This window comes from Anas platyrhynchos, chromosome 25, assembly GCF_047663525.1.
Source record: "Anas platyrhynchos isolate ZD024472 breed Pekin duck chromosome 25, IASCAAS_PekinDuck_T2T, whole genome shotgun sequence".
NCBI classification, from domain to species: Eukaryota; Metazoa; Chordata; class Aves; order Anseriformes; family Anatidae; genus Anas; species Anas platyrhynchos.
The window spans coordinates 8,298,987-8,324,748 of NC_092611.1; the positions used below are offsets into that span (position 1 = coordinate 8,298,987).

Consider the following 25,762-nt stretch of genomic DNA (forward strand, 5'->3'; position numbering starts at 1 on the left):
GCATGGCCATGGGATACACACTGATGAGGAATCAGCCCCTTGTATTCGTTAGTCATTCTTGGTGTTGACACTAAACATTTTTCAGTGAACTTCTTACTATGCATCAAGCCCTCTACAAAACTGTAGCTTTGCTCCAAAAACATTCCTAGAGGTTGTTTGTATGCATTTTTAATTAAATCCCAACTTCTATCCAAATTCAGCCTGACACAAATCACAAGTGAAAAATTAATCATCAGCCAGTGAGCAGGAAGCATGCCTCTCACCATTTCCTGGCACCGCAGTGTATAAAATAAAACCCGCCTAGGCTGAATTGCACAACTGTGTGTCGAAAAGGGCCGGGGAGAATCGCATGTCCCAGATCACACGAAGGCGCACATGGTTCAGGCGTCGTGCCCGTGTCTCTGTCCATGGGCAGAGGAGATGCTGGAGCAGCGATGGCTTCGTTCTGCCCAGGACTGAGCCTGTCCTCCTGCACCTGCTCTCGGGCACCCAAGGGTGCCGGGGCACCACTCCCATGCAGCACAGATGGGGTGCCCGCTGCAGCCCCTCTCGGGCACTTTGGGGTTCCCCCATCGCTCCCCTTGCAGCCCCGGGCACGCGAATTGAGGGCAGCGGATGCTGCTTGGCCGCAGGAGCCAGAACCCGCGCTGCTTTCCTTTCTTTGCTGTGAAGACATTTCTTCTCCTTTTGGGTAGCAAACAACCCGCAGCAAATTGGAGCACGCCATCAAACGAAACAACACGTAACAGGCGGTGTTTGCACGGGGCTGGACAGAAGCACTGTCCGTGTTGGACTCCAACGAACAAACCAACAGGACAACCACGTTCCTGGGGCCGTTGCTGAAATCCCAGCGTGATGCGGTGCCTGCAATGGTCCTGCAAGTGCTGCTGGCCAGGAGAAGCCGTCCTGTCCTGGCTGTCCCATCCCAACCCAGCCCCGCTCCCCAGCCACCTGCCTGTGCCACCCCGCAGCGTCCCAGTGCTCAAGGCAGCAGCAAGGTCCAAGCACATGGGGAAACGCCACGCAGAGCCCGTTGAGTTGATTATTTGATGATGTCAGCTGCTGCTGAATATATGCTTCTACAAACCAACCAGCTCTGCAACTGACAGAAGCATTAAAACAAAAAAAAAAAAGGAAAAAAAAAAGAAATAACTAATGCTTCCAGCCAAGTTTACTGACTTTTGCCGAAGGGACACACCTCATTTAACATGAACTCTTCATACTGATGGCAGGGAAGAGCTTGCGATAGCAGAAGCATGTGCAAAGTTTCAAAATCAGATTCTGTAAACAGAGAAGCATTTGTATGTGTTTAAGAAGTCGCACACCAAATAGCTACATGCCAACCTCTGATCAAATCCACCATTTACCATCACTTTGCAATAAGACAAATATATTTTTATTGTGTTGTTGCCAAAGACAAAACAGAAATGGTCTTGTGCGAGCCAAGACGCTGATTCTTGAAGGCAACCCTGCTCTGGTGATCAGCCCTGAGCAGCACCCACCCTGCACAGCCAAGGAGGAGGCAGCTTTGCCTTTACCTGTGTGCTGAGAGTATGCTCGTGCATGGAGCTGTAAGGGTTTCACTCATGGCCAAAGACATTTATGAAAGATTTGGGATGGATTTTTTCCCCCTCCTTTTTGCTTGCTCAAAGAACTCAATCATTTCATTTGCACAAAGAATGAAACTCCTTTGCACTTCTCAATGCAAAATGATTGCATCTAAATATTTGTCAACATTACAGATGCTTAATCTGTTAAGACGACCAAAAGAAATTAAATATCTTAAAGTGCCACTCTTAGCAAGATTTTTTTTTCATATCAAATTAGGACAATTTCATTAATTCAGCTCACAAATTAATGAAAAGCATGTGACTAAACACTCCAGACAGAGACCTGAAAAGGGCTTCCCGTGCCTGCACCAGGAAAGAAAGCTGCCTGCCCAGGACTTGTTTCAAGACATTGCAGCAGCGTGATGCACTCTGCAAAAAGTCATCTGCCATCACAGATGAATCCTCCAGGTAAGGTGCAGAGAGTCAGCCCCATGGTCTGCCCTGTAAATAAGCTCTGTATGATGTTAAACTGCACCACTTGAAATGCTGGGCTGCAGAAAGAAACCCTGTCAAGCAAACACTCCGGGAGAAAAAGAAGATGCAAAAAGCAAAAGAGCAAGTTTATTTAAACTCTTGACTTTGCTGTATAATATAATTATTAATCAAGCTTGTCCTGAATTCACTGTGTCATAGCAGAGGATTAAGAGTCATGCACGAATTCAGGCCAAGGCGGTTTAGAATCCAAAGGATTTATCTGCCTTGCAAAAATAAATAAAACACAAGCCTCCTGACAGATTTCTACTGCCAAGAAGTCAGCTAAATAAGTGACAATCTTCTAATTTTGCATTTTTAATTATGGACATGCCTGTCACACTTCTGTAGCTCAGGCTGAGCTGAGTTCTGCACCTAAAGCAAGGTTTAAACCACTTCGTTACGAAGAGCACAGCATCTTCGCCAAAAATTACGGCACTCGCCTCTTGGAGGCTAGAATGCATTTTCAGTGAATTAAAATGTAATTGGTTAATTAGTTCAAGTAAAACTTTTTCTTTAAAGTGAGTGTTAAGAAATACATTGCTCTGGTTTTGAATTATTGCTATTTTTTTTGGTCAAGCAATCCTGAGAATAAGACCACTCATCTCTGAAAACAAAATATTATATCTAATTACACTGCATTCAAGCATTTTCTTTTGAGGAGGCAACGGCCCTTTTCTGCTGTGGATCCTCCTCCTCTGGATGTTTCTCTGCAAGCAAAGACAAACTGCACCTGGCAGTGATGAATCCCACTACCTGCTGCCCTCGGGGGCTGCATCCATCCCCCCAGCTCCCTGTCCTTGGGCACACGGGGCCAGACCTGCCACCAGCCCTGGGCTGTCCCCCTCTGCCACCAGCTCTGCTCGTGCCCAACATCTGCAGGGCAACACCGGTGTGGAGGCAAGGGGGATGTTTTCTGTTGAACGCTGCGGGAGAACTGCTTATCTTCAAGGCGCACAAAAGAGGAAAAAAAAAAATCTTTTTGTTTTTTGGCCAACAATAACACTTCCTTCTTGTTTTCTGGAAGGAGCATCGAGATTGGAGGAGCTGAGCTGGGCAGGAGGAGCGCTCCAGAGGCACCACGCTCAGCGCAGAGCCTCGAGGTGGGGGGACGTGGGACAAGCAGGAAGGGGTGGCAGGACAGCAGAGCCGCTCACGTGCCCGAGGTCCTGCTCAGAGAGAGCAGGATCTCCCCAGGGCATCACTTTACTTTGTCCCTGTGAAGGTGCCAAGAGGCTTCCCGTGGGTGCTCCCCACCTCAGGGGGGTGGGCAGCTTCCTTCCCTGCCTCGCACGCCCTACAAAACTCACCGCCCCACCCCGGCTCCGATATGAATCCCTATCAGTCAGCTGAACGCAGGACAGAAAGGACAGAAAGGGGGAAAAACACCAGAGCAGGGTGCCACAGACAACAAAAGAGCCTATTAATCTTACGGGTGCCACGGCTCCCAGAAATCTGCATCTGCCATCAAACTTTGGCGTTGGTATTTCCAGTAGTTACATAACCTGCTTATTGTTTTAAAGCGCTCAAGTTCTCACCGAGTAATTTATTTTCAATATCTCTATCAACAAATTTCAGCAGGAACAAAAGTTTTTCATTTGGCGTCTGCTTATAGGACGATCTTATCGCTCACAATCTTATACAGTCTCTTTCAACAAGGTCTTAAAGCGCTTTATCTGCTAGGTTCCTGGTAGCAAAATATGATTGAAATGTTCTATTTATGTTCACTGGATTAAGGAGATGTTGCAAAACTGCACAAAACCTGGCAGATGTAAGCAAGGTATTACAGCTGCTCAGGCTGTTAAGATCTGAGGGGAAAGATCAATATGTGTTTGTGCAGTTTTACTAAAGTTGTGCCTTTAAAAAGGGAGGAAAAAAAAACTGTGTTAAAGTACATCGCTTCTCAGCCATGTTTCCCAAATTCAAGTACAAAAAGATAAAACCACACTTTCTTATTGATGCTGAAATTATACTCCATATATTTCCAAGCATATTAACCAAGAGGATGCTCATGGGATCGAAAGTGTTGACAATTAGAAAAGTGCCCTTTCCTTTTTCTTTCAGTGAAGAAGACCCACGTGGCTGGGGGACACAGCACCTCCAGCCAAAGGCAAGCTCGTGCTGCAGCACTCAGCGAGCCCACCCTGACTCCTCAGACTGCTGTGGGGAAACGGGGCCGTGCAGGGAAATGAAGGCTGGGAGGAAGAGCTCGTTACCGAACACCTGCCCTAGCAGGGAAATATTTCAAAGCTTTTTTTTTTTTTTTTTTTAAGATAATTTTCCTCTTAAACTACTGTTCGACAAATTGCTGGATGCGCACTTAAGTAGGAAGCCAGCTGCAGCTTCCAGGTCGTGCGATGCAGCTCGTGGATGCGTTGGCACCTGGCAAGAGCTCTCCGTGTGCTGCCCCAGCTGGGTGCGAGGGAGCAGAAAGGAGTTTGCAGGAGGCAGCAGGGGCTGGACCAGGCTTCCCTGGCGTGCAGCCGCGTGCCGAGGGGCAGCGAGACCCCCGCCCGAGCGAGCACCAGGGAGCACGGCCAAACAAAAGCCGGGACGCAGGCAGGCCTCTCGCAAGCTGTAGGCAATTAAAAAGGCCCGTAAATGCCCCGCAAAAAGCACTTCAAAGGGACAGTAATTCCAGGCTCAGCCAGTTGAGACCGTGCAGTGTAAAAATTATGAGTTTTCCCGACGGGGTGCTTTGTGTGAAAAGGCCAGGGCTGGTGGCAAGCGCCTCTGCCCGCTCCGAGGGGCTGCGGGGACGGTGGCACGGCCGGGGTGCAGGGGCACCTGGTGCTGTGTCCCCCCACGGTTCCCATCCTGCCACGACAGCAGCGATCCTGGGGGAGAGGCTGGCATCGGGGACGATGCTCCCACACCTCTAAGCAGCTCCCAAATATTTGTTGGGGGGATTTCAGCACCCCTCTCCAGCCCTGCCGCGTGCCAGGTGCTCAGCACACGCCTGCTCTCCTGCCCACCGTGCGCCCCAGGGTGCTGAGGGGCGTAGAAAACACCACCAGCAGCAAGAGGCCTCTTGCCGTTTTCATTTAATGAGTTTCTCTTCCCTGCCCACCCCCCCTCCCCTTCTCAAGAGGAGCAGAAATGACGCCCCCCTCCCCCAGAAGCCAAACCTGGGGAAACCTCTCCCCACGCACCACGACCTCCTCCCCACCACGGCACTTCCCATTCAAAGCAAGATGCATGGATTTTGGACATTTGATTACTTTTAAGTATATATTTTTCCCTCAAATAGACTGAATACAATGGTTAGGAAATTTGACAGAAAACTATTCTGAGCCATTTATTGCCTTAATACGCACCTTTGTCCAACAGGCAGTTTTGACAAGAGCGATAAATTCCAAATTTATGTCAACAGAGCATATGTTGAACACCTCATTTCTGAGCTAAAGCGGCATGCTGCCCCATAAATCACAGTTCTGTTTGAAATGAAAGTAGATTACAGGCCTGTGTTATTGAGCAGTTAGAGCTATAGTCATATAAATCAGAACTTTTAACTCTAGGCGATCCGTTGTGCAATTAACTAAAGGGTACTTTGTCATTTCAAGGCTTGTGCACAGACTTGGCAGGACGCACGGCTACCAGGGAAAGGCAGGGAAAAAAAAAAAAAGAAGAAGAAAAAAAAAGTCTCGTTGGCAAAGAAAGGCTTTAACAGCACAGAGTTTTGCTAAATACCTGTTGAAATAGTTAACACTGAAACAGAGAACAAAAAAAAACAGACCTAGCTCTGGGCCAGCATCACCAGCCTCAGCAGCTGATGCACAGCCACTGCCTCTGACCGGCACCCCCTGCTCCTGGGGTCACCCCCAACGTGGAAATCAGCACCCATGGTGTGGCAGCACCTTGCATCGGCCGTCACATCCACAGCCCTGGCGCGGGCTCGCTGTACGCGCTGCCGAGTGCCAGGAAACGTTGCTGGAGCCCAGCTAATAAATAAAGGCGAGCTGACATCCACAACAAGGTTAAGCACTCGCTTCCCATGCTGCAGAGTGCAGAGCGGGGCTGTGCGAGGAAGCCTCACCCCAGCCCGCTGTCAGCAGGAGGCATTACCCCAGTGGCCATGCATCTTCTCTGATATTTCAGGATTAGCGGCTGGTGGACGTTTGTGCATAGACCTTTCTGTCATGCTCATCCCAGCCTTTCCATGAGGAAGGACAGCATAACGCTGGGGCAAAACCCCTTTTTTTTGGGTCTCCCTGATTGCAGGGTGAAGGGAAGCTGATGCAGCACCCATCCCAGCACTGCCTGCACCCGAAATCTTCCCCAAGCCAAGCCCCCGGCCGGCTCAGTCAGGGGACTGATTGCTCCAGCAACCTTGACAGCATCCCTCTGCAATGAAAAGCTGCATCAGTTTCCTTCATCCCGGCCGCTGCAAAGGTCAGGCGGTGACAATAACTTCTCAGCAATAAACACAGCGACACGCGCGTGCGCTCCAGAGCAGCAGGTCTGCCGTGGTGCCCAGCAGTGGAGGGCAGAAAAAAGCAGAAAATGGGGAAAAATGGGAAGATGGTAGCACAAGCCCGCTTCTCACTACAGGTGCCCCGGGCTGCAGGGCTAAGCAAAACAGGCAGACGTTCCCGTGTGCATATCCACTGATGGGGCATCTCGCCCACTGAAAAATCAAATGGACTCTACAGGTTGCCATTAAAAAAAAACATTCAGTAATGATCACATGAATGGCACTTTCAGTCGGAAAGACTGAGTTGAGACAACCACTTTTATGAAGTTTCTGGCCATGCCCACAGCACAAAAACACAGCATTTGAGGCATGGGAGGCTGGGCAGGCACCAACACTGACACAGGAGGTGCTGCCCAGGCGGGAACGCACGGCTCTGCACTGCTGCAGTGCAGGCTGCCATCAGAAGAGCAAACCCAAAGGCCTGCAGGGGTTTGCAGATCATCCCCCCATCCGCCCTAGACTGCATTTTGGCAGCCAGTTAAAACACAACAGGGAGATCAGAAGGCAAGCATAACATGCATGAAATCTCGGAGTCCTGATACGTTAAAAGCAAGATGAAAATATGCACTGAGACACTAAGAAAAAAAAAGAAAAAAGGCACAGAAAGAAAACTATCCTTCCAAATTTCACAGCATGTCTGCTTGCATCTCCTTGTGCTTTGCCTGTGCAACAGTCAGAGATCCTTGTACCGCACCTGAAGCAGCACTGAACTTCACCACCTCCGGGTATTTTCCAGGGAGCCTTTTGGCTTTTCAGAGCAGGTGCTGGGCAGAGCCACCCGTGTCGGTGCCGGGGCACAGCAGAGAGCAAATGCACCCTGGCAGCATCGCCAGACCCCGTGGAGCTCGGGGCATGGGGGGCTGAGCACTGCACGTGTCGGCACGGTGAGAGGTGGAGGGGCTGCTGCCATCGCTTGTGAGCTCTGGAAGGTTACCACCCTTATAAGTAGCAGCACTATAAAAAGATTCAGACACTAAGTATTTCCTTTCCTATAAAATATTCATTGCCGTATGTGAGAGCCAAGTAGCAGAAACCTCAAGCATTTCTAACTTTGTACTGCAGTAATAACAGAGTTTTATAGGAACCTTCTGATTTTATTTATACCGGGCTATAAATACGTTGTTCTGTCAGATACGGAACCGTAGGCTGCTGTGTTCCCTTCCCAGCGCATACCACGCGCAGGCATAAAGCACAAGGTGGACAAAATAGGATTGGCGTGGCTTAACATTTGAAACGTAATCAGGTTAAATAATTCAGAAAAAAAAAAAAAAGTTGCCAGTTCCGTAACAGGTTCACTCCGAACGGCTGCACATTCCTTCGCACCGCTCGCCGAGAGCCAGGAGCATAAACAATATCTCCGTGGGGTAGGCTCACTTATCCTAATAACACAAATCACCTGTCAGTGCGGACCTGGGACCGAGCGCCCATCTGAGCGCACAGATTTGCTTACAAGAGCAGGCGCAGCGGCTCGCAGAGCGATGCCAGATGTGCCTCCTGGCCCAAAATTGCCATTTTGCTTCTCAGCAACTGGTCCTGGGCTGCCGGCCCCCTGCCCACCGCCCGTTCTGCCCAGCAGCGTGTCGGTACCTAATGCCTGCTTTTCACCTGCGCCCCTCCTGCCCCAGTAAATCAATATGAAAATCAATTCATCCACTGATATATTTTATCAAGATACATGCGGCAATGCCACATCTCATTTACCGGGGGGGATCTCGTGGAAAACCCAAGGTCACCAGGTGGAAAGCAGCCTGCGAAACCCACAGCGTATATTGGCTGCAAATAGAAAAGGGAATGGAATTGGGAGCAGAGATAAGGAAGGAGCCTGGGGATGCAACAATCACAGCACGGGGAGAGCACTGCCTTGCTTCAGCCTGCCCAAACCTGAAGTCAGGCAGTGGGGCTGGGGGTGGCGGGGACCCCGGGCCAGCATCTCCCCATGTTGCAGCACCCACGGTCCCCACCAGGAGCTGGGACACAGCAGGGAGCGGGGAGGCAGGATCACACAGCTCCTTACAGCCAGTGATAAGGAGAAAACAAGCGCACACACCTCAGATAAGAGTTTGATATCTGTATCTCAGGGAGGGTTTCTTCCCCCCCCCACCCGACGTGGTTATTTACGGTGCTCGTGACACCAAACCACACGCCTGCTGGAGCCGATGGCACCGGCCACGTACTGCCAGGGACACTCGCTCACTGCACAGGCGCTGCTCTGCCCTCAGCTCTAAACACAGCAGATTAAAATAGCAGGAAGAGCTATTAAGGGCAGAAGGGAAGGGGGAAGGGAGCAGAGACCTTCCTTTTGGTTTGACAGATTAAAAAAAAAATTGCCCTCAAACCACTGCTATTTCTAAATAAAATCTTGCAGGAGCTGGAAATAAAGATTTTACTATTTCTGAATTAAAAAAAAAAAAAAGAAGGGTGGAGGATAGCTCTCAATACGGGTCACTAAAACCCTGTGCCTGTACATTATTTATATTTGCCATGAAGCAATTTATAACTGCAGCTTCAAGTAGAATGCTGACATCATTTCACCAACATGCCAATACTTCCCCTTCTTTTTAAAGAAGTGGAGAAACTGATCCCTCTTGTTTTGCCTCACCTTACATAAAAAGGAAGCAAAAAAAAATCTAAAAGTATGCTTTTTTGCTTTTTTTTCCCCCAGATCTTGCACATGCAAAAACATTCATAAATGCCATAAAAAGGAAGCGACTATCCCAATCTACTGTATATGCAGGTGACACCTTCCACCCGGCTGCCCTAAGCCTGCCTCCTAGGCAGAAGCATGTTTCCAGGCCTTCAGACTGAGACCACTCGCCAGAGGAAAACTGGCAAGAGCACACTGGGCTGCAGAGATTGATTTATTTTTTAAACATATTCAAATACCCTGGATCCAGAAACTTGCTTTGTTCAATATTTGTTACTGCTCACTTGACTGGGAAGGGGGATGCCAACAGCAGGCAGCACCTCCTGCCCATCGCTGCCAGCCCCCAGGGGCACAAATACTGCCCCCAGACCCTGCCTCCCAGCTGAAGACCTCAGTAAGCCTGTCCTGCTTGTCTCAGAAACCTTCTGGAGGGATGCTTTGGATGCAACTGCTGCATGACACCACCTTCACCAAGGGTGCCACGAGCCACAGTAACTGGTTGAAGCAGCTCTGCTCCCACTCAAGCAGGCAATACCTCCTGCATCCCCATTGCACTGCTGCGAACAGCCAGGACTTGAAACCAATGCAAAAAGAACAACAAAAAGGCAACCACGTCTATTCTCCACCTAACTCCTAAAGGATTTTGAAATTGGAGAGCAACCCCACTTGAGCTCTCAGTACTTTTCCATGCTTGCGTTAGATGTGCTTGGCACTTAATAATATTCACCTTGAAAATCCAATACCCTGGTCCCCCTCCCGGGTTTTACAAAGCAACAAAACTGCACCGACCTCAGCAGCTCCGTGCCAAGCGCCGCTGCGGGACGGGAGGCTCTGTGGAGTGAGCAAGCAGCACCACGAGCTGCCTGCACTGCCTCAGTAAAAGCCCTGGGCTGTGGAAATGGGGGCTCAGCACCGTGGAGGCGTTGGTGCATTTTGTTGGCAGGCTGAAGCGCAAACACCAAGGGGTTAACGTATTCTGATTCATGCAGCCCTACTCAGAATAGCCAGCACTAATTCGGCAATCCAAAATCATCATCCATATTCTTCGGGCATCTGGTGACACTGATGTATTGAAAAATAAAAGAATAGTGTTTGCTTTCATGGGTTACATTGACCCTGCAGCACTGCGCTTGGCATAACACTTGTTTTGACTAGTAAGTTGAGCAAACATGACATGGATGTCAGAGGTGTCAAAGAGAGAACCAGGGGAACTTATTTTCAAAAATACAAAATTTAAACAAAAAAGCAAAGTGACCTTACCGCCGAATACATCTGCTACAGCAATGGAGTGATTATTCATATGTTTTGATTCCTAATTCAGAAATAATAAGTGGTTCACGGATTCCAAGTTTAAAAATATATTCATCATCTGGTTTCCTTAGCAGCATGTATCCCATTGGAGTATTAACACAGTCCACAAATTGTGAAGTGTTGGGTTTGTCCTTTCATTACTTTTAACCACAAGCGATGGGAACATGGGGAAAACGTTAAACAGGGCCACTGCAAGCAGCTCCTCTCTCGGAGCAGGCTGGTGCCAACCCGCGCGCTCCTGCCCCGTGTGCCGCGGGCAGGAGCGCACAGGGCTGGGGAGGTTTTACCCGTGGCAGCATCATGTCAGGGCTAACAACCCCACCAGGGCTAAAACAACCTTCCTGCTGTCAGCATCCAGCCCCAGCCCCCTGCTCCTCTCCCACCCCTGCCCCACAATCCGTCCTCCCCACCGGCCGGCTGGGCAGCTCCGGGCATTTGGAGAGAGAGGCTGAAAGCCCAGCTTGTACGTGAGGGCTGCACGTACTTCAGGTTTTGGAAAAACAGCCGGGAGAGTCCAGTACTACTAACATAAAAGCCCCATAGCTCCTAATTGCCCAGATGTCCCACTTCAGAGGCAGAAGGTAATGGTTCTGGCATGGCTTCAGATGTTCGGAGCAATTAATTATACACGAGAGCTTGTCCTGCTCGTGTAACGCTTACAGACTGGGTCCTGGGCTGCCCACGAGGGTGCAATGCTGGGCACTGCCTTGGTGCAGCTCTGCTGGGACCCCCACAGCTAAACTGGTGCTGTGGTCCCGGGCAGGGACCTCCTGGGATCCGTCCTGGGTCACTGCCGCGATGGCTGGGACAGCACTGTCCCGATGCCTGGGGAGGAGGAGCTGGCAAAACTCCTCAGGGACCCAAAAACGGGAAGGAAGGGGAGAATGGAGAAAACAACAAGATGCTGAGCATGGCTGGAACAATGAAGAGACTTAAATAAACATGGGATTTTAGGGTATGGGGATTTTTTTTTTTATTTCCACTCCCCTTAGCAAGCCCAGTGCAGGTGGTGTGGTCAACAGACCTGAGCCACAGGGCAGGCAATGTGCCAGAACTGGGGGCTACCCCCCCCTCTGCACCGGGACGGGGGGATGTCCCCAGAAACCACATCTTGGGGATGTCCCTAAGACCTCACACCAGGCTACACCCAGCTTTATTTTCCTGCCTCGCCTCTTCTCCTGCGAGCCCCCACCCCACCTCCCATCCCCTGTCTCCTGCTGGGAGGTGCACGTGCTCCCCCTCCCATCAGCTCACAGCAGCAATCGCGTCCCCTCCCTGCCAGCTCCTCTGGGTCACTCGTGCTGGATGAAATAAATCCATCAAAAGCCCAGCTGCTCTGGCACATCAGGGAGATGCGTGTTTCCCAGCCGCTCGTCTCATTACAGAGATGCTGATGTCCTCCCACCCCAAGCCCCCCATCTCTGATGCATCCTATATAATTGTTTTCTGCCCCCTGCTCCCCTCCCTCAGTAGCAGCCAGGCTGGTGACTTAAAACATTAACTGGAGACGCACAGAAATTATAGGCAAATGTGTTCTTTCAAACGAATGGCCCAGATCCTGAGGATTTTTATAAGGTAATCAAATATGCAATAGATTCAACAAACTAATTTCAAGAACACACCTGGGGTCCTCTGATAATGTCAGTTGTGTCTATACAGCGCAAGGATTAAAATTTCATAGAGTCATGATTTCATCAGTCACTAAACTACAAAGGATTAATTAACAGCAAGGGAAGAGCTCATGGGTTGAAAATACAGTCTTAAGGAAAATATCTATCTCTGCTCTCCAGATGTCAGCACATATATGAATAAAGTACTTTGATGAAAACACTTTCTTATTATTAGGGCCTCCAAAATATTGTTTTTGCAGCTACAAGTAAAGATGCCTAAATTCCTCCTAAACACTCTTCAGCCATCTGAAAACCCAGCAGCAGACGTGCCTCCCTTTGCCCCCCTCAGATACAAAGCAGAGGGGTCTCCCCATCGCTCCCACAAACTCCTTCTGGGAAGTGCTGGTGGGCAGGACATTGAGCTTTTCCCCAGCAGGGCAGCACGGCTGGGAAGAGCGATGGCAAGAGAGGAGGAAAGAAAAGCAACAGCAACGTGCAAGTGCAGTGGAGACCTGCAACCCCAGCCAGAGCAGGGGCCAGGGGCGCTGGGACAGTGCAGGGTGGCAGCCCCACGGGTCCCAACTCCGCACAGGGGCCTGGATGAGCTGGGGATGGCAGATTACAAGAGGCATGTCCACGCTGAGGTTTGGTGCCCGCTGTGCCAAGGGGAAGGAGGGCAGGGGAACCCTTCTGGCTTGGGGTTTGGGCTAACACAGCAAGGCTCGGAGATCTCTCCTGCATAAACGCCACGATGGATGAGCTGCACGTGGGGAATACCATGCCAAAAATCAATGTATTATTTATAATCATTGCTTTTGCGTTTACTAAGTCACAGGAAGAGCCACTCAGCACAATTCTTTCCCTTAAAATACGTATTCACGTAACACAGATTTCTGTTTTCCACCCTTCCTGCTTTCTGATGAAGGCTAGGAACTGGCAAAAGTGACTCCTGCAAACAATCAGAGCCCTCCCTTTATTTATAGGGATGTTTTGCAGGTGCAGGGGCCGATGCATAACACTTAACTTCATGGAAAACTACACAAAGCATGGGGGCTAAACTTCTAAAATAAACATATCCACTCAGCCACACTGCGCTGAACACAAGCAATTGCTGAAGTTTTTGCAGCACAAGTAGATAGCAGCAGGTTTTTTCCCCCCCCTTCTTCCCGAGGAAGATGAATTAGCAAGCTGTCAGCGAAGGACAGCCAAAGCAGTTGTGTTTCTGTAAAGGGGCAGTGGAAGTGTCTTTGATTAATGAAACCTTAATACTTGGCTGTTATACAGCCTTTCTTCAGACAGCCCCAAAGAGATAGATACCTTCAGACAGACTTAAAACACAGAGATCTGCAAGGATTCCCCTGAAAGGAATTTTCTCAACCGCAGTTTGGTTTTGCTCAGGGATGAATTAATTTTTTCTTCCCTGTTTCTCTGTAGCATGCTTTCAAACAAGAGGAGGAAGGAGGGAGGTGAAGCCGCTATTCCTAGCAGCAGCAACAGGTCCGAGGAAAGAGCGAGGGGCTGAGGGTGCTGAACGCCCTAGAGCAAAGCTCACCTTTGGCAGGTGGCAAAAATCAACGCTCTTGGGGCTTTTACTAATGTTCCTCTTGCTCTGTCGTGCCCCACATTCACTAGCAAATCAGTTGTGCAGAAGTGGGAACGTGGGGAACATCGCACTTCATGCTGCTGCCTGTCAGGCTGGAACTGCCCTGCCAGTGCAAGAGATCCCCGCAGCCCAACCACTGTACCTTGAACTCACTTTTCTCATCTGCTAAGGAATCTGATCTGGGAATATTCTGTCCACACAGCAAAAAAAAAAAAAAAAAGCGAAATCACAGATTGTTCCAAAATGCCACAAAACCAGAACCACAGTTCCCAGCCACTACTCAAATAAGCAGAACAAATTTGATGTATAATACAACCAGAACCATGTCCTTACAAAGGATGGATGGAGTTCGTATTTTAGATGGGAAATAAGCAGACACGGAGAGGGCCTTCTGCCCCTGCCTGACCTGGCTGGAGAAGCCCTGCACTGTCCCAGCAAAGGTTATGCAGCATTTTCCTGTTATAACCATCAGAAACGTTCCCCTCTACCCCCTTCAGCAGGTAAGGATTTTTCTTTTCCATAGGGTCACCTGGGTGTGATGGAAGATGCTCAGAGGAATGGGGAGGCAAAAAGCAAAAGGGGAGCACACTGGGGTGTGGATGGTCCCACTGGGCATTGCAGACCCTCCCCCAGCACTCCCACCAGTGCCACTGCCTTTGCCCACATCCCCTCCGCCACCTCACAAGTTCCAGGGGCTGACAAAGAACTAATTACGTCCAATTAGAAGCTGGGCAATGAGCTAGTAAATTAATGTTTCTGAACTGTGCTGGGCTGGTGAGCGCCTGAACTGCCCGGAGCGAGGAGGTGGCAGCAGGAGGGGCCGGCGGGGTCAGCCGCTGGCAGCGGTACCCGGCGATGCCAGCTTGCACGTGAGGCTGCAGGAGCGTGCCACAGCCCTGGCACACCTTGCTGCTGGAGGACTTTGGGTTTGCTCAGAGCACGCTGCCAGCAGCACCCCTATGGCAGCAGCAAAAAGGAACAGAGAAAACAGCAACCAGGAGGACCCCCCCGCACCGTCCCAGGCACAGCCGAGGGCATCGTCATCAAATGCAACTCGCAGCCATGACAAGGAGAAGCAAAAGCCCCAAACACAGCTCGCAGCCAACTCTGTAACCTTAGCTCCTTCTGTATAGGCTGTTTTTAAGGAGGTATCAGCTGTTCCCCCCCTGTGAAAGCATAAGCTAGAAACATATTCCAACATTTTCAGAACCAGATGCCTGGAACAGAAGCACCACGCAGAAATCAGTGCTTTGCCCCACCTCTCCTCTCCTCTTTAAAATGCCACGGAGCCTCCCAGGTAGAAGACGGTGAACGCTCTGAAGAGGGCAAAAATCAGGATTGCTGGGGGTGAAAGGTTAGAGAAAAAGCTGTCTCGGAGCAACGAGCATTTTTACTGGGCCTATTTGCAGCCACAAGCCTCCCGTTTTCCCAACCAAGTTCCCAAGGTGAAGAAACAAGATGCTTATTATCAGCATTTCATAAGCATGATTTCTGAAAATATTTTTCCTACGGCTAGAAAAAAAAAAGATGTGCACCCGGTCTGGGAGAGAAAGGAGCATTGTTGATGCAGGGCAGTGTCCGTGACTGACAGCAGGAATGAATGGGAAAGCGAGGGCTTGGATCAAGTCCATCAGAAAGTCCATCTGATAGCGAAACTCTCCTAAGTAAAACATACTTTTCGGGAACGGCTATCAAATCCAGAGGTGTCAAAATTGCTTGTATAAACGAACTCCCGGAGGAGCTTTCAATATCGCATGGCACACGGTGGTCTCTGTATCTCATTCATAATGTTTGATTTGGCTTCGGTTCCAAAACCACAAAAACATCTGTACAGAAGGAAGCAAGTGGTTCGGTGAAATCATTCTGGAAACTTTTAGCATATTTCGAGTAATCTCATGGAGGAACAATGCAGGCAGATGTCACACTGGAAGGACACTGCAGCCAGGGGCTCGTGCCAGCACCCAGCACCCACGCGTGAGGACAGGGGCAGGCGAGGGGGGGACACGAGCAAGACAGTTCTTTTCTTTTTTCTTTCTTTATTTTTATTTTTATTTTTTATTTTTTAACTGAAAGACCCTCCTCCACAATGCAGCCTGGCATCCGTTTTAACCCTGGTACACAAATACCGAGAGCGTTGTCTTCAGCTCTCTGAAAGCTACAGTGTAATTAGTTTGACTTAGCTTAAAAGACGCTCTGCTTAAAAATAAACAAATACCTTCCGAGTTCGCCAAGTTATGACACAGGCGCAAGCCCTCACGGCATGCTCTGCTCCCTCACGGCCTCAGCCAAAAGCACGCCGTGTACTCCAGCGAAAAGCCCAGTCATCCCTGAGCTGTCCTTGTGCTTCGTGACCTCTTGGAAGAGGCTTTCTCACGATTAATTAATTTATGAACAGTTTCACCCCCCTCCCCAACATGCACAACAGGTTCCATGCAAATTCTGGAGCTTTTAAATTATACTGTTAATGAAAGCAAATAAAGGCAGTTAAAAGGCAATTTGCTCAATTGGTGTTAATATTTAAGCACAGCATGTGTAAAAACAAGATCACAGAATTCAGTTTTTCCTACAGAAAACTTTCAGTCCCAACTTTCCCTCACCAAGGATGAAACGCATCCAAAGCATTCTGCACATCGCTTGCTTGGGCTGCAAAGCCCCTCAGCATCAGGTAATGAGGCTTTTTATTAAGTAAATTTTTCACATTAGCCTCATCAGTTTCTATCGCAGAGAAATTCCAATCTATAAAACGAAATCAGCTTAATCATGGTGAGATTAGATCCCGCGTCCTGGAGGCAAACAGAATTGCTCGCGCTGCCTCTCCCTGCACCCAGCCGCTCGCAGCCCCGGCGCCGCAGCCCTGCGCTAGCGAAAGGCTCCACGCTTCCACCCCGAGCTGCCATTCACCTCGCCGCTCAATTTCCCTGGGACCAGATGTAGCAGGGATGCCTCTCAGCGAGCAGCTCCACGCTAAAATTTCTCCTACTCCCCCACCTCCAGTAGCAGCAAGGAACCGCGGGGGCCCCTTTGCTCCACGAGTGCCGGCACACCGCCCCCCCGGTGCCCAACACCACGCAGCCAGGGGCTCTCCGGGTAGATCCCACGGTGCCCACACCCTGTGCTTCACCCCCCGGGGCAGCACACATCTCATCATGCCAGGTTTTTCTGCAGCCCTGTCTCTGCAAGGAAAACAAGACAGCGCTGATACTTGCCCTTGCCATGAACACGCTCGCTGTGAAACACGCACGTAGGAGGCAAGGCAGAGCCCTGTGCATTTTGCCTCCCAACCGTGATTGAAACGTTGGCATAAAGCCCTGAGCTCCATCATTTTTATGCCTTTATTTCCCCTTCGCTCCCCAATAGCTGGCGAGCTGCATCCATGGACAGCGTCCAACAGGCGCTCGTTCTGCACTGCCCGGCTCAGCCCCAGAAGGACAAAAGGGGCCAGGGCAGACACCGAGTAGCGCCTGGGAGCTGCCACCAGCTTTGCCGACTCCTGCAACAGCGAGAAACCTGCTCAGTCCCTCCTCTGCTTCCTCCAAAATGCTCTCATCTCCGAAGGGTCCACTAACACACCTCACCCATGCACCTGTTCTCATATGAGGGGTAATTGGAAATTGCACTCCCTGAATACCCCCAGTGAAACCAGATGCAGAACAGAGGAAGGCTGCGCAGCCCCCTGAGTGGCGGTGGCCTGTCCCCGGCCACCCCCAGCACATCCCGGGTGGCTTTGGCTGTGCCCCCCCTGTACAACAGCACTTGGACCCCGAGCCCCACAGGATGTCAGAGAGGTGGCAAGTCCCTGCTAGGAGCCAGTGATTCCTCCACAGCTGCACCTCTGGCTTTTTAATTACTTTTTACAAAGAAGGATGTTTATAGATGGGCTGAGACCAGCCCCCCCAGCAGCCTGTACCCCACTGGTAGGTGGGTTTCTGGGGAAGATGCAGGATCAGTGCCCGAAGCCCTCTTCTCACCAGCACCATGCTGACCCCCAGGGAGAGCCTGCAACGTGGGAGACAGTCAAGGCCAGGGGAACTGGCCCAAACCCTTGCAGCAGAGACTGGGCAGCCCATTCAGCCCCTGGGAGGGCATTGGGGTGCAGGAGAGAGGGGAGGGCAGGGCCCCCGCTGCGCTGCAGGGCACACGGCAGCCACGCGGCCCGGGGCACGCACGGGAGCGGCCGGGGGCACCCGAAGGAGCAAGCGCCGACCCTGTAACACCCCCGCTCAGCACGGCGTCACGGCCACACGGAAAGCCTGACACAAACGCGTCAGGAATGCGGCACAGATGTCTCTGCACCGAGGCTCGCGCAAACAGAACGCACGGCGAGGAGCAGCAGCCAGCCCGAGGTGCCGTGGGATGCAGCAGCCTCAGCACCACGCCGAGTGATGGTCCTGGGGGCGAGGGGTGCCTTGTCCATGCTCCGCCAAGAACCTGCCACGGGGCTGGGGAGAGGACCCCTGCCCCATCCATCCCCAGGCGTGGGTGGTGAATCGTTACAGAAAAACACCCGCCACGTCCCAGCGCTGCTTGGCCCCAGTTCCCTGCATGGAAACCATCACAGGAGCTGCAAAAAGCAATTCTGGGGGTGCTGGGAAAAATATAAAAAAATAAAAATAAAAAATGCTGCTGGCAGGTTTAAGGAAAACTGCCAGTTTACACGGTAAGCGTGATCCAGAGCAAAAACAATATGCAAAACCCACAATTGTTAACTCCTTTTCTAAAACGCAGTGCTGGTCGTGTCAGAGAAAGTCGAGAGTTTTCTGTTGTGCAACACAGAGGAAGTATACAGCTAAAGAAATGCTACTCCTCAAGTTTCTGAAGCACAGCTATAAACAAAAATACGGCTAATGTTCGCCTATTAATTAGGTCCGACTCTTGGAAACGTCCTGTTTCTCAAGTTATGACGCTTTTGCATAAATTTACTTTCAAAACAGGCGCTGCCAGTGAATAAGAACTTGATTTCTAATGGTTGGAAATATTTTGTACACTCTGCTGCTCCCTCTGTACCCCTTTGTCGGGGCCAAGGTCTCCGAGCTAAAGCGTGTACCAAAAGACCATCTGTAGCTACCGTCTTTACAGAGAAGTTTAAATAGAAGGATGAATGAACACAGGAATTAATGAATGATAAAGCCGTATGGTCTCAGTCAGCCTCCTACGCTTGTATGTGGTATTCAAACCCTCCCAGCCTTCTGCCACAAAGAGAGGTTTCTAAGCTACAAAAAAAAGGGTGTGTGTGTGCGTGCAGATTTTTAAAAACAAAACCAGCAACTTGTCTCAAAGTTCCCACAAGACTTCCCTGCCTGAATCTGGGGGAAGAAGCACATGTTAATTCAAAGGGGAGAAAAAAAAAATTGGTGTTTTCTCCAGAGCCGGTTGCAAAAAATCCCCTTTGATATCAAAAGAAGCCCAACAGACTCAGCTCTGGTGATTATCACCGCTATCGCACCACGCGCACGTAGCAGCAAGTGTTGCCTGCAAGCCCTGGGCAGGCTGCACGCTCCACTTTGGGCAGATTTTTTCTTGTGTAAGAAATCCAGGTAATGGAAAGAGAAATTTGAATAATTCAGGAAGCAAAAATTTATCATATAAATCTCAAGCACGTGAAGTAGGCACGTCGCCTTGAAGAAGTCCCTCACATGAAGTCCCCGTGCTGGAGAAGATCCCTCCGGAGAACGAGGATGACTTCAGACAATGGCACTAATTCATGGACTAAAGGCACCACTTTAATCATCTTGGAAGGCAAATGTGGAATTAATTAAGCAGCAAACCCAGTTCCTCGGAGCACAAGATGTTGCGAAGTGTCAGCTGGAAAGTGGCTGGGGTCTCACTGCTGGGTCCAGCTCCGGGTGACCCCTGCGCTGCCGCAGTGCCCTCGCCTCTGCTCAACCACTGCATCTGCTGGAACGTGGGGCTCTGCCCTCAGGTTTATCAATAAACCAGAATTTGTGGTTGGACTGTTACTTACAGCACAGGCTTTGCTTGGACGTGTACCCACACAGCAACAGGAATGCAAATTCAGGGAAACAAGTGCAATATTCGAAAGGTTTTGCACCCGCAAATGCAGGCAGGTTTTTGTTAAGCAGGCTGGACGGATGACGATTCCTTTCTCACCTCCTGCCCTTGGTATTTCCCCTCTTCCCCCTGCCCCAAGTCCATTTGGTAGAGATTAAACATGTCCATTAAAAGCTAACAGACCTTAAAAGGCCCTAATGGGTATTTTAAGCAAGGGGTCGCAGCAAGGCTGTGCTCAGGAGTGCATCCATTGTAAAGCACCTCCATAAAAACAAACAACCAAACCAAACCAACAGAAATCCCCACCATACATCGCCAGCACGGAGCAGAGGGACGCAGGCTGAGCTTTCCTCCAGGAGCTCAGCGTCGGCTGGTGACTCACAGCTGGAGGTTGCATTTGCTCTGCTCTATGAATGTTAACAACACCGGGCTGATGGCTCCCTTCCTCACCACCAGTGCTTTGAAGAACGCGCGCAGAAATGATAGCTGCTTCCTGGAGCTAGAGGAACTCTGCGCCACCACCTCCCCGTGCCCTGCTGCCACGGTCCAGCCCCACTCTTGGAGCAGCAGACCGGGACGCACAGCGTGGACCTGGCACCGATGGGGTGCTGCCCGTGTACCCAACCTCCCACGTGCTCATCGCAGCGTGCCCGCGATGGAAACGCCAGCTTCACGGCACAAAACAGGGCCAGCATCATGAAAATTGGTGGCGAGGTGCAAGAGCAGCAATGGAGTTCTGCGTCTCACTTTCCTACCCCTGCTCGTCTCTACCCGGAGATCTTTTGTAAGCCATGCAAACCGCTTGTTCTAGTGCTCGGGCCGCAGAAGAAAAGATGATATGGCTCATTATGCTGTTTGCGGGAGATTAAAAGGTGACATTCAGAGAAAGACAAAGAAACAGATGGAATCACCTACTGTTTGCTAAAGGGGAGCTCCCGCCAGTCCAGAAATATTAACAAGGTAAACTGAGGATCAAAAGCTCACAATCTTTCAGATTCCTATTCAAGATCCCCTTTTGTTCCAGGGGCTGTTGGGGGGGATCGTTTCTTTCTAAAATAATCTGCTGCTGCAAAGGTTAATGCATACATGAAAAAAGCCCTACGCGATATTAGAATGCTACTTTTATTTTAAAAGCCATCATGTGTAAAGCATTAGTGTTTTTGAAATTGCATTCTTGAGTTAATTAAATGGACAATCTTTTATACATAAAAAGTGAAAGAAAGCAATTAAAAGCTAAACGAAGAGAAACTGCCTTTTCATAGTTGCGCACTACCCCATTCCCTTTGTATTAACTTCTCCTGAACGCAAGCGTCTCAATGGTGCCACTGTCCAAGCGCGGTGTTTATAGCACCCTTGGCGACAGTTTGAGCAGTATTTGTCTTCCTTCTAAGTTTACCTACGAGATTTAGCATAACAAAAAACCTCGCTTGGGCAGCGTTTTGCAAACAAACAAGGAAGACGTGGAGGTTTGCAGAAATGTCGGAATTATTACCCGGCAGCCAAACGCCGTCGAGAGGCTCCGTGGACCTCAAGCTGAGCCGGGGCAGTGGTGTGAGGGCTCCCGGAGCCGTGCGTCCCCATGGGCTGGGGATGGGGCTCCCCCACCTCCCATCCCACAGGACCCCTCGTGGGCACTGCTGCCCAGCCCTGAGCGGGCTCGTGTGAACCACCCCGCGTGTACCTTTAACCACCTGCAATAATGAGCTGGGTTCGCTGCGAGTGTATTTATGGCTACTTAAAAGCAGATTTGTGGTTTCTTTTCTTGAACTAGCTAGGGGGGAGAGAGATGGATAAAGTATAACTTCCCCGTAATAAATGGCAGGCAACAAATTTCCATACACAGAAGCTGTTTGCCAATATTAAGTCTGACAGCGTACCCGACTGCTTTTAACTTCATAAATACTGGCAGCACTCCAGCCTGCAGAAGAAAAGGCAGGGACGGAGCCGAGGGCACAAGCCTGCCGACTGCCTGCCGTGGGACACAGCCAGCAGGGACTGGCCACCTGGGTGACAGCAGGAGCGCAGCGGTGGCTGAGGCTCCCCTGACTGAGGCTAGAAAGCAAACTTTGAGGGAAAGGAGCGATGCTTCCAACTTATTTTTTGCCAAATGTTATATCCAAAAGGGAGCACAGTAAGGAATGGCCAGCAGCCAGGAGCTCTGCTTTTCAGGATTTTTTGATCACTATTACAGTGACGAGTTTGCTAAGGAATCTCACTGCATACAGAGGACAATTGCTTGCCCTGTATAATAAAAAGACACCAACCATATTTAGAGAAATAAGAGGCAGAAACCTTTCCTTTTGCAATTTCGCTAATTGCTCACAGTGACACTATCTGAAGACTCCATTTTTTCCCTAGCAGAAAACACACTGCTACGCAGTTCAATAAGAGTTTTCCTCTCCTTTGAGCTGTACAAGTGTTATGCTGCCCTGCTGATAGCACAGGTCCCCCAGATTAAGGGCTACACTACAGCATGTGTTTATATACATGTGTGTGTACGCACACAGACAGACTGACAGCATCTGCAAAGTGCTCCTTGTTCCCGGTGGGAGACAGCACGAGCAGGCACAAGCCAATTTCCAAGAGCACCGAGGTCCATTCCCCCTCCACATATATGAGCACCCACGGAAATCATACACCCAGTTCACAGATTTCCTACATACAGAGACATTTACTGCTAGCAATGGTGTGAAAGCCAGCAATTGCTATCTTTACTGCAGTAAAAACCTGACCTTCAGTTTTAGGAAGGAGGTAAAGTTCACTATTGATTAGACCCACCGTAAGCTGTTTATAATTACTATTATCTCTGACTTAATCTTGTAAGAGGTCAACAGTTTTACAAAAATCTTGCAAGTCGTGTCTTTTACCTCCCAACTTCATATCTGGGTCAAAAGGTCAATTACTTCAGCTTGCTAACTTTAGATTTGGGAAAAAAAAAAAAAGTGAGTCATCCAGATTTCCCCTTAAATTCCTGCATTGTTTTTTCCTCTACATTTTTGGCTTCTTAAATGAATGTACCGATGACACTGAGGGCTCTGATTTCATTTCACCTCTGTAGTGCTGCAGGAGGCAGCACCTCCAGTCCCTGCTGGGGGCTTGTGCTTGGTCCAATGCCTCCCTAGGGGCTCAAGCCCAGCACCAAAGCTGGCAGAGCCTCAGCCACCAGCAGGGCAGGAGCTTCGGGTGGCAGGGGCTCAGGGCACAAGGCTGCCCCGTGCTGGGATTTGGGGTCTGGGTCCTCATTTCTGCACTGAGTGCTGCACCAGCATGCGTCCCTGCCAGCAGCCAGCACATCAGGAGATCTCACTGCCCCACACATCTGCACCACTGCCTCCCCTCCCAGGCATGTTAATGGGGAATTTAAAACCAGGGGTTTGCTCCCCTACCTGCTGCAGGGGGTGGAGAAGGGGAGTGGTGCAAAGACCCACAGGGGCCAGGGAGAAGCCCTGAAGATGAATGAAGATGTGACCCAATCTCTCATCCCGCCAGCCTCCCCTCAAGTCAGCACGGCTGTGCAGTATAATCAAATATCATCACTCACATTATTTTACCATTCTCCTCTCTCCCCCCTGCAAAAGGAGGCTGCTCAGCGGCTGTCAGGCAGCCCTGTTCTGCGCGTGTAATACCACGCTCAGGGAGCAAAAATCAATAGCTGCTGTTGCACCTTCTCCTGTAAGATCATGACTCTGTTTTAGGAGGATACGAGCCTCCGAAGTGCAGCCTTGGCAAACAGAACATTGCTCAACTGTTCTGCAGGCAGGTGTCATAAACAAGCAGGCACATGGCAAACATATTGATTTCCCGGACCTTATCGCGCAGCAACCAGTGCTCAGTTACCAGGCTACTTTAATATGTAATTTACTGCAAGAAGGGAGAGCTAGACTGAGGGTGTCTGAAATATTTACTGTAGAATCGACAGGAAGGCTGAATGCATAGGGACGTCTGGTTGTGCCATGCTGTAGGCAAACAGGAGGCAAGGTATGGCGGTTGTTGCTCCGAGCAGTTGTCAGTATTTTCTAACTATCAAAAAAAAAGCCCCTCTCCACCGCAACGAACTGTTTACACAGATGCTATTAATCTTCTTCTGCAACTGTTTACGCTATGAAAATATAGTCTCAGCTGCCTGGGTTCTCTGTCTCCTTAATTTAAATTCAGATGCTTAATTTCTGTCAAAACAGAACCCACTGAAATTACCTCCATCCATTTCTTGTACTCAACTTGCCTTGTCATCTGAAAGTCCACACAACAAAGAGGGGAGGGAATCAGAGGAAACTGGAGGAAGATGAAGGATGCTGGATTTGGAAGACTTTTCTGACCTGTTCCAGCCTACCTGGGAACAGCCATGAAAGCAAAGAATGAAATCAGCCCGTTTTAGACATGCTGAAAGCACCCATCTCCAGCTAACGCTATCTCAGCTTTCTCACATTTCTTCACCACGCTGGTGCTAAACTTCACCAGTGTACTCTGACCTTTATGAGCTGTTTCACTACGGTGTCACAATCAACACCACTTGCACCACACTTACCCAGACAGAAAAAAAAAATCCAACAGGTTATGAAAATAAAGCTGTTTAACGCTACTGAGTAAATAGCAAGAGATAACGTAACATTACAGAAACACTTGTGTAAGGTGCTGCTGCTGCTGAAACCCTCACTTTCAGTTCTTGGGAGCCCAGCGTCGGTTGCATTAATACAGGATTTGTGGGGTACAGTCTATCTAACGCAACAGCTTAATGGAAGAATTAACATGTTTTAAAAGAGCAATGCCCTTTGTGGAAAGAAAAAAAATACATAAACACATGTTAAAAGGCTAAACTACATCTAGCATAAAATTAAAGCAACTTAAGGCATTAGAGCCCCCGCTATGTCTACGTGCTTTGGGGAAGGAGGCAACCCACAGACGGCACTGGTTGTCCGTCAATCCGGAAAAGGGTCAACACGTTAAACAAGATAGCATCTATTTTAATAGCAAAAGCAGGCTGCTAGAGGATTGAATCTTGAGATAGTTACTTTCAATTAAATAAAAATAAAACTGCCTACAAATAGTTATGTGTGGAATCCAGCAAACCCCACCGGCAGCCCGCCTGCCAAGCCCGCAGGCAGAGTTATGGCAGGAGGAAGGGATGCCTTCCTGCCCGTACTCACACTTTTGGCAATTCCGCATTTGTTTAAGGGTGTTTTGCAGATCTAACATTAACGAAACCTTCGGTTGTACCCATTAGAGGTTTGCATTTTCATAGTACAAACTTTTTAAAAATCCTTTTTATACAGTGTCTTTAAGTAGATCTTTTGGAATTTACAAGATAAATACTGGTAATTTGATTCTTATCTTCTTCAAATCCAATTCTAAGCCAATTCTGTGTAAAGGACACTAATTATAGCCTGCAGGGAAAGAAAAGGTAACCTATCAGTGAGAATACACTTGAAACATTTAAAAGGGTATGGGACATGGAAAAGTTAAATAGATTTCAAATCTGCTCTTGCAAGAACAATAATTTCTTACGTGAGAATTTTTCTCTGCACCATTTCTGCTCCCTAGCATGTATTTTTTTGTGATCATCTCAGTGCTGCACTGAAAATAATTGCAGTCAGTTTTGCATCTAGTTTGCTAGCACTTTGTTTGCAGATCTTAAGACTGTCCAATCTTTCTGAGAGCAAAGCTAAGAAGAGATAACAATAAGAACAATCAGATCTTTATGCAAAGACAGATGCATTAATTTTTACCCCTATTTGCACTCCTCAGAAAAATAGTCTTAAATGAGGTACTGTTTTGTTTTAAAGATAATATTTTTTCAGAGCTATTGCTCTAGCAATATGTGCAACATTTCAGACAAATGTTTACAGCATGGGGGATAGAAAACCGCTACTATGCAATTGCAAGGTAATGTTTTACCCTGGTTGCTGCTCTGTAACGAACAGCCCTGTACAACGCAAACAGATGTCTTCAACCAGCCCAAGGAGGAATGCTTTGTGGTTACAACGCTGGATTGAACTGAACACACCTAAATTCAACCCCGTGAACACACCTAAA

The 25,762-nt window shown here is 49.3% G+C and overlaps 1 protein-coding gene across 5 annotated transcripts in view; it reads right to left on the reverse strand.

Moving 5' to 3' along the window:
* The window catches only part of ZBTB16 (zinc finger and BTB domain containing 16), a 91,750-nt gene that overhangs the window by 45,843 nt on the left and 20,145 nt on the right, over positions 1 to 25,762 (reverse strand). The gene's annotated exons all lie outside the window — the stretch shown is intronic.